At 45.5% G+C, this 13884-nt stretch overlaps 1 protein-coding gene across 1 annotated transcript in view; it reads right to left on the bottom strand.

Moving 5' to 3' along the window:
- TRAT1 (T cell receptor associated transmembrane adaptor 1) overlaps positions 1 to 13884 on the bottom strand; it is a 37839-nt gene that overhangs the window by 9519 nt on the left and 14436 nt on the right. The gene's annotated exons all lie outside the window — the stretch shown is intronic.

A 13884-nucleotide genomic window follows, 5' to 3' on the forward strand; every position in this document is an offset into this window, starting at 1 on the left:
CAGCCCTCCGCTGTCATTCTGGCCTCACAGCCAATTGCATTGGAACAATGCTCAGGGAATGAGAGTAGAAAACAGTGCGGCGCTTCTATACCCTTACAGCCCTAGATGTTAGATATACCAAATACCTAATCACATGTATCTAATGAGTGATAAACTGGTGATAACACACAATAAAGTGACTAAAACACAATAACATGAATAGTGTCCATGTGAAAAATGAAGTCATGCAGGTGTTCACTGCAAATGCCAATCCTCAGACAGGTGGAGTGCCCCCCTCCTCAGTTAGATGGAGTGCCAATCTGCAGACACTACAAGTGCCAATCCTCAGACAGGTGGAGTGCCCCCTCACCTTCCTGCCCAGGCCCCCCAGGACCAATGAGCCTTTGGATATATAATCGATCTATTCCCCTGAGCGTGGATGGATCCCTCTGCTGATGGGTCCCTCAGATGACAGAAATGGGCCTCTCCTCCTCTTAGCTCCTATGCAGATCGTTGGTGGTATCGATAGGTCTCCCTCCCTCACGATCACAAATGAGGAAAGAGAGCCTGCATAGTGTAAAACCACTTTATTTAAACAGATAAAAGTCAAAAACCTACTCACATGCTTCTATGACAAATCAGGCCATTACACCACTCAGAGGGTGTACTGTATTCGGGACCAGGTGCACCAAGATGGCGCCCGCGCCGGATGTGACGTCAGAACGTTCAGTCGTTTAAGCTCCTCCCCCTGGCGTATCTACGCGTTACGTCACTCACACACGTGACTTCATCAGGATAACGCCCATCCCGGGTGGAGCTTTATTTATCTCATTCACTGGCCAATCAGTAATTCGAGTGGGCTGAGCTTCACCGCCATGATAGTGGAGCTCACCTAGTGTGTATAACCATCGGGGACGTCTAGTGACTAAACGGGCCCGTCCCTCCTAGATATACAGATACCTATTATATCTATTGGGATAATAACTTGTATAACATGTAATAAAATCGTATGCAGGCAGGAACCTGGCATATATGAAGCAGACAAATCGGTAAGAATAAAAAATTATAAGAAAGATTGTTAAAAACTATAAAAATAAAAACATTTTTAAAAGTCATTCTGTACCATCAGGTAAAGTCTATGAAGTAACACCTACCCCTATCATTAGGGTACTAAGATATAAAAAAGGTGTATTACTATAGAGAATACATATATAAAAGGTAAGGATATCTATACCAGTAGTGATTCCTCACTGTGATAATAAAACCATATATCTGCATAATTGTATATATAAACTGAAAAACCCGAAAGGTCATTTGTATACGGTACACCATCATCATGATAACTTAATTAGGCAACATCCTAAGGCCATACCCGCCATATACCTTGGTCATGTTACATACATAGGCTAATAGTACCTAAACATACATCAATAAACCTCAAATGAGCACAGATGGAGAGTACACTAATCATTACTTCAAAAATTACTAATGAAGCAATTTAAGTCAAATTCTACGTTCAGACCTCTCGGGTGTTGGGACCTCATCAAGAAGATCCATTTCGACTCTGCCTGACTAATGGCTCTAATCTTGTTGCTTCCTCTCCAGTGATTGTTAAACTTCTCTATACCCCAAACCCTTTTAACCCTTTTAGGTCAATAATCGTGGTTCTTAGATTAGTCTGGGGTGGATCAATCTCGAAATACTGGTCCATTTTACAATCAGACCCAGTCCTGACGAAAGTTATACCTGTTAAACCAAAATTCATCTATAGAAAGGCTCCAAATATTAGAACATGTCTGGTAAAGAATGTGATTGATCCACCCCAGACTAATCTAAGAACCACGATTATTGACCTAAAAGGGTTCTATCCCTGCAAGACCTGCTATGCGTGTAGGGAGACAAAGGGTTTGAATACAAGAAGGAAACAATTCCAGGCAACAACAGGAGTGACATATACTATCAAGGATTTCATATCCTGTCAGACAGTAGGTGTAGTATATGGCCTCCAGTGCGAGTGTGGACTTCAATATATTGGCAGAACAAAGAGACCTATGTGGAAAAGGATCCGAGAACACGTGCAGAACATCAAAAAAGGGCATACCAAACATAGTGTCTCTAAACATTTCGCTATACATCATAAAAGCGATCCAACGAAATTGAAGTTTTGGGGTATAGAGAAGTTTAACAATCACTGGAGAGGAAGCAACAAGATTAGAGCCATTAGTCAGGCAGAGTCGAAATGGATCTTCTTGATGAGGTCCCAACACCCGAGAGGTCTGAACGTAGAATTTGACTTAAATTGCTTCATTAGTAATTTTTGAAGTAATGATTAGTGTACTCTCCATCTGTGCTCATTTGAGGTTTATTGATGTATGTTTAGGTACTATTAGCCTATGTATGTAACATGACCAAGGTATATGGCGGGTATGGCCTTAGGATGTTGCCTAATTAAGTTATCATGATGATGGTGTACCGTATACAAATGACCTTTCGGGTTTTTCAGTTTATATATACAATTATGCAGATATATGGTTTTATTATCACAGTGAGGAATCACTACTGGTATAGATATCCTTACCTTTTATATATGTATTCTCTATAGTAATACACCTTTTTTATATCTTAGTACCCTAATGATAGGGGTAGGTGTTACTTCATAGACTTTACCTGATGGTACAGAATGACTTTTAAAAATGTTTTTATTTTTATAGTTTTTAACAATCTTTCTTATAATTTTTTATTCTTACCGATTTGTCTGCTTCATATATGCCAGGTTCCTGCCTGCATACGATTTTATTACATGTTATACAAGTTATTATCCCAATAGATATAATAGGTATCTGTATATCTAGGAGGGACGGGCCCGTTTAGTCACTAGACGTCCCCGATGGTTATACACACTAGGTGAGCTCCACTATCATGGCGGTGAAGCTCAGCCCACTCGAATTACTGATTGGCCAGTGAATGAGATAAATAAAGCTCCACCCGGGATGGGCGTTATCCTGATGAAGTCACGTGTGTGAGTGACGTAACGCGTAGATACGCCAGGGGGAGGAGCTTAAACGACTGAACGTTCTGACGTCACATCCGGCACGGGCGCCATCTTGGTGCACCTGGTCCCGAATACAGTACACCCTCTGAGTGGTGTAAAGGCCTGATTTGTCATAGAAGCATGTGAGTAGGTTTTTGACTTTTATCTGTTTAAATAAAGTGGTTTTACACTATGCAAGCTCTCTTTCCTCATTTGTGATCGTGAGGGAGGGAGACCTATCGATACCACCAACGATCTGCATAGGAGCTAAGAGGAGGAGAGGCCCATTTCTGTCATCTGAGGGACCCATCAGCAGAGGGATCCATCCACGCTCAGGGGAATAGATCGATTATATATCCAAAGGCTCATTGGTCCTGGGGGGCCTGGGCAGGAAGGTGAGGGGGCACTCCACCTGTCTGAGGATTGGCACTTGTAGTGTCTGCAGATTGGCACTCCATCTAACTGAGGAGGGGGGCACTCCACCTGTCTGAGGATTGGCATTTGCAGTGAACACCTGCATGACTTCATTTTTCACATGGACACTATTCATGTTATTGTGTTTTAGTCACTTTATTGTGTGTTATCACCAGTTTATCACTCATTAGATACATGTGATTAGGTATTTGGTATATCTAACATCTAGGGCTGTAAGGGTATAGAAGCGCCGCACTGTTTTCTACTCTCATTCCCTGTATATTGTGGGTGCTTAGATTGTGGCACCCGTAGTGCTGGCTGCTGTATTTTAGTAGTATATCTGGAGGCGCAGGAGATACCTCTTTTATTTCTCTGATTATTGGAACAATGCTGTATTCTCTTTGCAGGTGTGCATGTGTTCTTAACCGCTTCCGCGCCACCCTATAGCAGAAATACTGCTACAGGGCAGCATGGGTGTGCAAAATCACATGATTACTCGCCGGCATCCAGTGATTGCTGAGTATCTCTGATGGGTGAGAGACCTGTGTATAAACAACACAGATCTCTACATAGCAGAGCAATACAAAGCAGTGTGCTTACAATGAAACACACACACAGCACACATAGTGAAACAGCACACAGTTAACTCTTTGATCGCCCCAGATGTTAACCTCTTCCTGCCCAGTGCCATTAGTACAGTGTCAGTGCTTTTTATTTTTTTTTTTCCCAAAAAGAAAGCCTTTATTAATAAAGAACATAATGGTACAAAAGACATGTACAGGGTGCCTAAGCAAAACAGCAGGCACAACCTACAGCGACACAGCAGTAACTCAAACAAGAAAATACAGATAATGCAATGATACAAAACCCGACTACAATAAGGTTATGCTTGCAACAAACCGGAGCCAATATAGTATAGTATGGGGTGTAATTGCATCATATAATATTCCCTGCGCTCGTGCCTCGCCATGCAGGGCTGTAGCGATAGGAAGAGTGGTCATGGCCCCTGAACGTAGGATTCGGTTAAAAACTTATGACAATGGGGAGAGTTACAAAACCGGCATACGTTGCGGTAGGAGCCGTTGATGGAAGTGGGGAGAGTGAAAGAATGGCATGTCTAGTGTTCCAGGTAGCATAGCAAAGCGAGAGGCGAGAAGAAAAGAGAAAGGAGAAAAGAGAGAAAGGGAGGTAGAGAGAAAAATGATAGAAGCAGAAAGGGGGGGATGGGGGTGGAAAGGACAAAAAAAAAAAAAATTAATAGTGGGGGGGGGGGGGAAACATATGGGGTGAGTAATGTCAGCAATATCTGGGGTTAATCATGTATGGGGATAGGAGTTAAGCTAACGCCAGAGTCGCGTGGGAAGGGATACATTGTCGAAAAGAGTCTCAGTGCCTACCACAAAAACTACTGTAAAGAAGTAACATCAGCAGGAAAGCCGGACCAAGTCAGACCTTATGGTCCATAAGAGACCTGTATGTAGGAGTAGTTGTGAAATAGATCCAGCAGGCCCAAATGTGGGAAACTTTAGTGGGAGTGTCAAGGGCCGATGCAATTAGTTCCTCCATGTCTGCCATTTTACCCACACGGACAAGCCAATCACGAACAGAGGGGGGGCGAGAAGAGCCCCAAAGGACGGGAAGGCAGAGTCTGGCCGCGTTGACCATATGCATGGCCAAAGATCTATGATATTGTCCCCCCAGAAGGGAGGAATGATGGAGGAGAAACTGGGCCGGAGACAGATCCAGAGGCACGGTCGTCACCGAAACTACAATCCTATGGACCTCTTGCCAAAACGGTTGAATGCTCGGACAGGACCACCAGATGTGTAAAAATGATCCGTCCGCGGCCCCACACCTCCAACAGGTATTGGGATAAGAAGGATTAAAATGAGAAATTCGTGAAGGGGTGTGATACCACCTCGACACCAATTTGTAACCGTTTTCCTGCGTCGAGACATTAAGGGAGCATTTATGAGAATATTTGAATACACGTGCCCAGTCGGAATCCGACAAATTATCATCCAAATCTCTATTCCAGGCCTGACAGGAGGGCAGGGAGTTATAGGCCCTATTCTCAATTAAGAGGGGGTAAATTTCTGAAATCAAATGCTTACGCGGTTCTCCTTTCGAGCAAATATCCTCAAAAGGGGTAAGAGGGCGGGTCCAATCACGGAAAGGTTTATGCGAGAGCAGATAATGCCTTATTTGCAAATAAACCCAGAGAGGAAAATCGCGGGTAACCAAGCTTTCACGCAGTTCGTGGAGTGATTTCATCTTGCCTTCGTGGAGAAAGTGTTTGGCCAAAATTTGATCATGCGGCCAATGTTCAGATAGAAAGTTCTTGTGCATTCCAGGGGGGAAGTCAGGGTTGAGTCGGATGGAAGTGAGACAATTCGGAGACGCAGAAATAGATGCTGATTTGCAGGTATAGCAGAAGGCTTTCAGGGTAGGGCCTACCAAAGGGTGAGTGAGAAGGACCTGAGGCGTATGCTTCAGCGGCAGCCAAGGGATCGAAATCAGAGGTGCAGACGAGAAGGCGTGTTCTAGTTGCACCCAGTCTTTAGAAGCAGAATGGACGTGCCAGTCCACTACGCGGCAGAGCTGGCACGCCAAATAGTAGCGGTGAAGGTCAGGAAGGCTAATACCACCATTAAGTTTAGGGAGAATCAGTTGGGAATAAGCAATGCGCGGGCGTTTATGGTTCCATAGGAATAGAGAACAGAGCCTCCTACAGGATGTGAAGAAGGCAAGCGGTATGTGGATGGGCAGAGTTTGAAAGAGGTAGAGAAGGCGAGGAAGGATGTTCATTTTAATTATCGCAGCTCTTCCAAACCACGAAAAGCAAGGATGGTGCCATTTATTCAAATCCCCTTGGAGAGAACGAAGAGTGGGTAAAAAATTCTTAGCATATAAATCGTCGGGGTTGCGGGTAAGCTGTACACCTAAATAAGAAAGCGAGTCCCTTTCCCAATGAAACGGGAAACGCGACTCAGAAACTACTTCCGAAGGCAAGGTGATGTTGAGAGCGAAAGACTTGGAAAAGTTAATCTTAAAGTTTGACAAATAACGAAAAAATGCAAAGTCCTTTAGTAAATTCGGCAGAGTAATATGCGGTTCGGCAAGGAAAAGAAGAATATCGTCCGCGTAAGCCGCAAGCTTATATTCCTTATCCGAGACCGCAATTCCTTTGATGTCGGGGTTAGAGCGCAACTTCCGTAGAAGGGGCTCCAAGGAAAGGACGAACAAGAGTGGAGAAAGGGGGCAACCCTGACGCGTGCCGTTGCCCAAAGGGAAAGAGTTTGACAAATGGCCATTGACCCGGACACGCGCAGTAGGGCCTGAATACAGGGTCATTATAAAATTGAGCATCTTCTCACCCAGACCCAGTTGCACCAAAGACTCCTTCAGATAGTCCCAGGCGATCCTATCAAAGGCCTTCTCCGCATCCAGGGAAAGGAAGAAACCTGGAAAGTTAGATTTACAGAGCCAATGTTGGAGGTTGAGGGCCTTAATGGTATTATCCCTGGCCTCCCTACCCGGGATAAATCCAACTTGATCCAAATGGATCAAGGAGGGGAGCAGAGGAAGAAGTCGATTGGCAAGGATTTTCGCAAAGATTTTAATGTCCACATTCAGCAGGGAGATGGGTCTATAATTAGAAACCTGTGTGGCATCCTTGTCACCTTTAGGAATAACTGTGATATGGGCTTCCAGAAGGCGATTTTGAGGTTGAGGGTCTTGAGAGAAAGTGTTGAATGCCGATAGGAAAGGGGTACCCAGGATGTCAAGGAAAGATTTATAATAGGCCGCCGAAAAGCCGTCCGGGCCCGGACTCTTACCCGGTTTCATCCGTTGCAAAGCACACTGCACCTCATTCAGTGTCAGGTCTGTTTCCAACGATGCAGCCAAGTCCTCCGAGAGGGCCGCTGGGCCGTGAAGGCGGAGAAACTCGGAAATCAGGGAGGCCCTGGAATTGTCAGTGGGCAGAGGGGGATGTTACGGAGGGAGATTATATAAGGAAGTGTAAAATTGTTCAAAGTGGGTGGCAATGTCAGGGTTAGATGTGGCCATAGTGCCATCAGAACCCCTGATTCTGTGCACCGTCATGCTGGATCTTTTCTCACGGAGAGCTCTGGCGAGAAACTTCCCACTCTTATTAGCAAATTCATAATACAGCTTTTGTGAAAGAATGAACCGTTTCTTAACCACCCTGCCCAGTTCAGTAAGAAGTTGTGAGCGTAGACTCGTTAGTTCAGATAAGGTCGAAACGGCCAGAGACCGTTTATGCGCCCTCTCCAAGGAGTGTATCCTGCCCGTGAGGAATTTCAAATGTTCTTGTCTATCTCTTTTGCGCTTTGTCGCCGCTGCAATGAGGAAGCCACGGATAACACACTTGTGGGCTTCCCACAGCGTAAGGGGGGAGATATCAGGAGAGGAATTTAGGGAAAAATATTCCGTCAGATTGGAGCGTATCTCCTGTAAAATAGCAGAATCTGCAAGAAGGGAAGCATCCAGGCGCCAAAATTTCGAGCGAATGAACACATCAGGGAACTGCAAGGTCATGGTGATGGGGTGATGGTCGGAAAGAACCATTGGTTCTATCGAAGCAGCATGGAGGAGTGGGAGATCCGATTGCGACAGGAAGAAATAATCTATCCTGGAATATTTATTATGGGGAGCAGAGTAAAATGTGTAGTCTTTCACAGAAGGGTGAAGGGTTCTCCAGGGGTCATGCAATTGTAGATGTTGTAGTTGTGTGCGTATTTGTTTAAGGGCCTTGAACGGCAGAAAGGAGCTACCCGAAGAGGAGTCTAACAGTGGGCTTAGTGGGATATTCAAGTCGCCCCCTAAAATCAACATTCCGGATTGGAACCCAGCCAGGGCGGTGGTAATTGAGCGCATGAAAGAAACCTGCTTGGTGTTAGGAGCATAAACATTGGCCAGTGTAACAGGTCGCTTAGCACAAAAACCTTTTACAAACAGGTATCTACCTTCTGGATCAACAAGGGAGTCCAACACCGAGAAAGGACAATGTCTAGCGAGTAAGATGGCAACACCCTTTGATTTGGCTAGAGGGTTAGCAGCATGGAGAACTGTAGGGAAATGGAAATTGAAAAGTTTGGGGATAAAATCCTGGCGAAAGTGCGTCTCTTGGAGGAAGACCACATCCGCTTTTTGTTTACGCACGTAGGAGAGCAACATGGAACGCTTCCCGGGCATGTTCAGGCCCTTGGCATTGAGTGATAGGCATTTCAAGGACAATGGTCCTGAGACTGAGGTGGAGGCCGACATGATAACCCGTCAGTAAAATGCACTAGGGATGAGGGGAAAGGGAAATAAAAAAAAAAAAAAAAAGGGGGGGGGGGGGAGTATAATAAGAAAAAGTGGAAAAGATAAACGGCTTGAGGAAGAGACCCGCTGTTCCCTATGAGAAAAAAAAAAAAGGAGGAAGATGACTAGGAGAGAAAGTATGAAGGCGGTGGAAAGAGAAAGAAAAGAAAGAGAAGCAAGAAATGGAAACAAACGATATAGTAAAACGCGCCGTATAGACGATCAGTAGGAGCTCACAGAGCCCACTGTGTGGGGAACGAGGAGGATGCCGAGACGAGAATAAATGCCACCGCCGGCCGGTGGTCACGCCAAAATATATAATCAGGTGAGAAGTTATGTGAAGAGGAGGGAGGAGTTCGTTAGTGACGTAAGGTTTAGGAGGTTCTAGAAAAACCGTGCGTAGGAAGGGTCTCATACCAACTCCATGAAGTGGCAAAGTGTAAGCCATGTGTGGGGCACTAAAGCGCAGGCTGGGACAGGAATAAATTCTGAGAGGTGTAAATCAGGTCAAAAACCGTCCCCACGCTATCCAAGCCCGAGTGTCTGGTTAACTCTAGGACACATATATAAGAGAAGGGTTGGAGAATGTGGAGACGGTCGCAAGGCCTGAAACGAGGGAAGACAAATGTGGGAGAGTGGAGGGCCAAGACGAGTATTGCAAGCATCTCCTTAACAAAAAACAAAGTTATCAATGGGTTAGCAGAGGCAAAACAAACGAAAATCAAGGCATTAACAATGAGAAACACAATGGAACCCCAAGTGGTTAGCAAATACAGGCTAAACATCCCAGGATCAGCACCAGTGAAGCCGATACTAAACAAAGCACTGACCCTATACTGCGAGTGTATATAAGTAATATAATCAATGCCCCCATCATCACAAAAGGGACGAGCATCACCTCCCCCACAACCGCACGGCTACTAAGATCCTTAGAGCAAAGGGGAAATAAACCTCAAGGGGGCCCCACCCATGCTATTATCCCTAGAAGCCGCTTGACAGCAAGAGCAGGAAACAGGAATAACCCAATGAGAAGAAGGCAAGGCCAGGCGGGACAACCCTATAGGAAGCAGGGAAGGGGATGCTCGTTCATCTAACCACAGGCAAGAAGCAGTAACCCCAGGAGCCACCCCACAAACTCCCCCCACCACACCCATCCCCAAACCCACCCCGACATCAGCCCACCTCCACAGTCCCAAATACAGTGCATACAATACTCAGCCCTCTTGCGCCAGCACTGAAGAAGTCAACTGGGTATAGCCGGTCACAGAACGCCAGGGAGAGGCTGAGTTCAGCTGGGAGCCGCTTCAAAGATAACAGAGCGTCAGACAATGAGGCAGGAGGGGTTCCCTTGGGTACGAGGAGGATGCAGCAAAAGGTGGGCGGACGATCCGGAGGCTGACCACTAAGGCAGATGCGTGAGCGACCAGTTCACTGATTCCAGATGAGGAGGGGACAGAAGTTCAGCTGGGGGATCCGGGGAGCCAAATCTCAGCAGTAGAGAGCGAGCCGGGGGTCAAGAAATCCACACCGGAGCAGCCAGCTATCACTCGCAGCAGGTCTTGGAACCAATGAGGCAGGGGTACAGTAGAGACACCCCCAGGGCGTCTTTCCCTTAGTGGGTGCTGGTCAGTGTCCAGAGGCGTAGATTCCCCAAAAAGCTAACAAATGACGTGTCAACTGGGAAGGGAGTCCAGCGCAAAACAGGTTGTGAGAGAGGAGGCATTCGGGGCTCCTTAGGGAAGGCCATGGGAACAGCAGAAGAAGTATAATTAACCACAGGCAGCTGAAAAAAATTACACAGAAGTGGCCCGATGAAAGGGGAGCGGGAGCCGTTTAAGGCTCGTGCCGTTGCTTTCTGTGCGCGGGGGAGGCCGATGAGCTAGAAGCGACCACCGCGCCTCCAATGGGAGGTCTTGGAGGAGTCGAAGGGACAGTCCGTCTTCTACGAAGGGAATGGCCCTGCCAGTCCATTGCACCATCTGCTGAATCTGGGGTCAGGGTCAGAAGCCCTCTCAGAGACCCCTGCCAGTCAGGCAGGTCGATTAATGGGATATTCAGTGACGAGCAAAAAGATGGTAGATCTTCAGGAATTCGCAAATCATATGTGTGGCCACCAACCCGAGCTGAAAGGCAAAACGGAAATCTCCATCTATATATAATATTATGGGAACGGAGCGACTCTAGTAGTGGCCTCAAAGCTCACCTTTGTTGTAAGGTCATGCTGGATAAATCCTGGTACAGTTGTATATCCGCTCCTTCGTATGACAGATGTCTTCTGATCCTAGCGCATCGAAGTATATCTTCCTTGAGCAGGAAGTTAACAATGCAGCAAATGATATCTCTGGGTGGATCCACATCGCTCCCCCTGGGCTGACTTGCTCTGTGTGCACGCTCGATCTCAATAGGGGTCGCCGGCGGGCGACCCAGAAGGTCGTTAAAGATGGTTGTCACCGCCTTAGGTATATCAGGGTTTTCCACGGATTCTGGTACACCGCGGAGTCTAATGTTATGTCTACGGCCACGGTTATCCAAGTCTTCAATCTGCCTGTAGAACTCTCTGATAGTCGCAGTGTGGGCCCCTGACTGTCGCTGTAAGTGGAGTAGAGCATTCTTGTTGCTACTGGAGACCGTTTCTACCTGAGCCAGTCTTGAGCCCATTGCGCGAATGTCTTCCCTTAAATCATTAAGGGCAGTGGTCAGGGTAGTGGCCAGAGAGGCCTTTATATCAGAGGCCACAGCATGTAAATCTTTTAGGGACAAGGACTGTGTGGCAGGAGAGAGATCATGCTGTGGCACTGTGTCACTTCCAGCCTGCATAGCCATGCAGGAAGAGCAGCCTGTGTCAGAGGCTGAGGCTGAGGCTGCAGAGGGAGGGGGAGAGGGGGATTGAGAGAGAGAGGGAGGTGGCTGCGGCCCTGCTCTCTGTGCCTGGGAGCTAAAGAGCTCCTTAATGTGTCTCCCTGCTGGCTTGGGGCCCCTTGGGGACCGCGATTGGGTGCCGGAGAGCGTCCGGTCGTGTTTCCCCATGATGTGAGGGGTCGGTCTTACCCCTCCCGACCACGCTGTATGGCAGTCCGATCCGGACGGCGGGAGCTCCTACATTAAGCGGCCATTCCGCTCGGCGCCAAGCCACGCCCCCTCAGTGCTTTTTATTAGCACTGATCACTGTATCAGTGTCACTGGGGATGTCAATGACACCAAGTCAGTTCCCCCCAGTGTCACAATGCTTGCCGCAGTCCCCCTATAAGTTGTTGATTGTCGCCATTACTAGTGAAAAAAAAAATCCAGTATAATTACCGCTGTTTTTAAACACTATAACTTTCACGTAAACCAATTCATTTACAAGTATTGGGATTTTTTTTTAGCAAAGACATGTAGCAAAATACATTTTGGCCTAAATTTATGATGAAATTAGATGTTTGAATTTTTTTTTACTAGACATGTTTAATAGCAAAAAGTAAAAAATATAGTTTTTTTCTCAAAATTGTCGGTCTTTTTTTGTTTATAGCACAAAAAATAAAAAATGCACAGGTGATCAAATACCACAGAAAGAAAGTTCTACTTATGGGAAAAAAAGGACTTAAATTTAATTTGGGTGCAGCGTTGTACGACCACGCAATTGTCAATTAAAGTAACGCAGCAATGTATTGCAAAAAATGGCCTGGTCAGGAAGGGGAGTAAATCCTCTGGAAGGCAAGTGGTTAAAGATAACCCAGCAATACAGGTAAAGTAGAGGAAAAAAACATGGGGAGAGCTAAGTTTCACTTTAAAGTATATATATCATTAGAGATTAATAAAATGAATGTATCAAACTAGTTTGCTTGCGTTGTAACCATAGGATTGTATTGTGGATACTGGAGGAAAAGAAATCAAGCTGTCATGTTCCAATGCAAATTTAAAAAAATAAATAGCCACTACTATAAATATAACTCTGCTATTATTCGTATTCACACCCCAATGCAGAGCAGCCAGAGTGATTCACCGCTTTGGCCACTCTGTGTTGCTGGCTGCACTAGGGGGAGATTCCGCACACCACACGGCTCCGTTTTTTTGTGTTGTTTTGTAGAGCTTTATTTGAAGTGTACGAAACATTTACTGTAACATCAGGAAGTGTGGTGTGGTGTGGTTCGCTGCCAGACATTGCAGTGCAAATCGGGCCTGTGCACTGTAATATAATGCAGAATGTCAGCATTTTACCGCAGCATGCTGCAGCGTAGCTCTAGGCTGCATTCCAGTGCAAATGGGACACATAGAAAACAATGGCTTCCTGTGTGCCCCTACAGTGACAGATGTGTTACCTTGTGATAAAAGGTCTGTCACCACATATAGTGTAAATTGGCCTTTAATAAGTTTCATAGTACTGCCATATATGGTCAAATATACTGTAATCTTCACTTAGCATCAATATTTGGGCAGCACAGTGGCTAAATGGTTAGCACTTCCGCCTGGCAGTACTAGGGTCATTGGTTTGAATCCCAACCATGGCACCACCTGCCTGGAGTTTGCATGTTCTCCCTGTGCCTGTGTGGGTTTCCTCTGGGTACTCCGGTTTCCTCCCACTATCCAAAAGACATGCTGGTAGGTTAATTGGATCCTGTATAAATTGGCCCTAGTATATGAATGTAAGTTAGGGACCTTAAACTGTACACCCCTTGAGGGTTAGGGACTGATGTGAATGCACAACATATATGTAAAGCACTGCGTAAATTGATGGCGCTATATAAGTACCTAAAATAAATTTTAAAAAGAAATAAAATATTACACATTAGTTGCATTGAACTCTTTAATACATATAGAAAGTGTAAAGAGATTTAGGATTTTACTGAAAAAAGCAAAAGAACAGCAAGTTACATTTTTAAGATGGGGGTATCCTCAGTGGATGTTACAGAGAGTTTATAAGGCAGCAATCTAAATATATCAAAAAGCTTTAATTAAACAAAAAAGTAAACACTATAGAAACGATGAGTAAAATACATACATGATTTTTTTTGCCACTCACTAGTGCCTGTAAATTCTAACTAAAATAGCTTTTAGTTTTCTAACCACTGTGTACCCTAAGCAATTGCTATTTTTAAAAATCATTTGTCTTTTTTTATCTTTTGTTTCATCTTAGTGCTGTTGATCTCCAG

This window comes from Staurois parvus, unplaced genomic scaffold (assembly GCF_062004578.1).
Source record: "Staurois parvus isolate SC_StPar_1 unplaced genomic scaffold, SC_StPar_1.0 ptg000580l, whole genome shotgun sequence".
NCBI lineage: Eukaryota > Metazoa > Chordata > Amphibia > Anura > Ranidae > Staurois > Staurois parvus.